General features: G+C 53.6%; 1 long non-coding RNA gene across 2 annotated transcripts in view; it reads right to left on the bottom strand.

The window, feature by feature from the left end:
* The window catches only part of LOC102491933 (uncharacterized), a 12,836-nt gene that overhangs the window by 11,092 nt on the left and 790 nt on the right, over positions 1-954 (bottom strand). For both annotated transcript variants that reach the window (XR_336214.3, XR_336213.2), the window contains one exon: positions 354-506. This is a non-coding gene — a long non-coding RNA (uncharacterized LOC102491933). The remainder of the gene's footprint in view (positions 1-353; positions 507-954) is intronic.

Here is a 954-nt window from a genome sequence, read left to right as displayed (position 1 = left end):
CCCAAGAGGAGAATGGAGAAGGGATTGAGGAGTGGCCAAGCCCCCTGGGGGGTGTCTGTCCCTCTGTCTCTGTCTGACTATCGCTCGAGCGCTATAGCAACCCCCTCCCCAAAAAAAAGGCAAGAAAGAGAGACAAATGTCTCTTCTAAGATGGAAAGAAACAACTACAGGGCAAAAAGAGAATAAGCAGACCCCAGAGCTCCCTGCCCCACAGGGCAGATGGGAAGTTAAAAACAGCAGAGTGCCTGAGGGGACCTCCAGGAGCTCTCTTGGTATTAGGTGTGGTCAAAACGGGTACATTTGTCTGAAGGCGCCAGGATGTAGGCTCCATTATGGGCCCGGGTTCTGCTCACCAGGATGCGCTGGTGTCCTCAAGGAGGCAGACAGGCGAGGCCTTGCAGGTCCTTCTCAGATGTCAGCATGCCAGGGCCACCTTCTACAGAGAGAGGCCAAGTGACAGCCCCAGTGTCGCCGTGATGCTGCTGAGGTCCAGCGAAGTCAGGAACCTAGAAGTCAGGATCTCGTCTGACCCAGGCCTGAGACAGAATACTACCCGGTGCGCCAGGCTGGGGAGTGATTTCTCGCTTTCTGTCTCTCTCTGTCTTTCTGGCGAGCGCACACGCCCTAAAGTGAAAAACACTCAAAAAAAAAAAAAAAAAAGAAGAAGAACCTTCAGGTAGGTACCTCTCTCTGCACTACAACACCCACACCCACCCCTGCTTCTACGCCCACACTCAGACCCCAGGCTCTCATTTAACCAAGTTTCAAATGTAAAATGCCCAACACAGGGTCCCTGCCCACGCAAGCCCTGACCTTCCCTGGCCACGGCTACTTTTGACGTTTCTGAGTGCATTTGAAAGACAACCATCTCGGGACCAGCAGTTGGTGTAATGGTTAGGTCGCTGGACTCCCATGTAGTTCGAGTCCCGGACCTGGTGGCTTAAACTCACCCTG

Source organism: Tupaia chinensis, unplaced genomic scaffold, assembly GCF_000334495.1.
Source record: "Tupaia chinensis unplaced genomic scaffold, TupChi_1.0 Scaffold000660_1, whole genome shotgun sequence".
Classification (NCBI taxonomy): Eukaryota; Metazoa; Chordata; class Mammalia; order Scandentia; family Tupaiidae; genus Tupaia; species Tupaia belangeri.
Note: the sequence above shows the minus strand (reverse complement) of the source record. Positions and strands in the feature narration are given on the sequence as shown.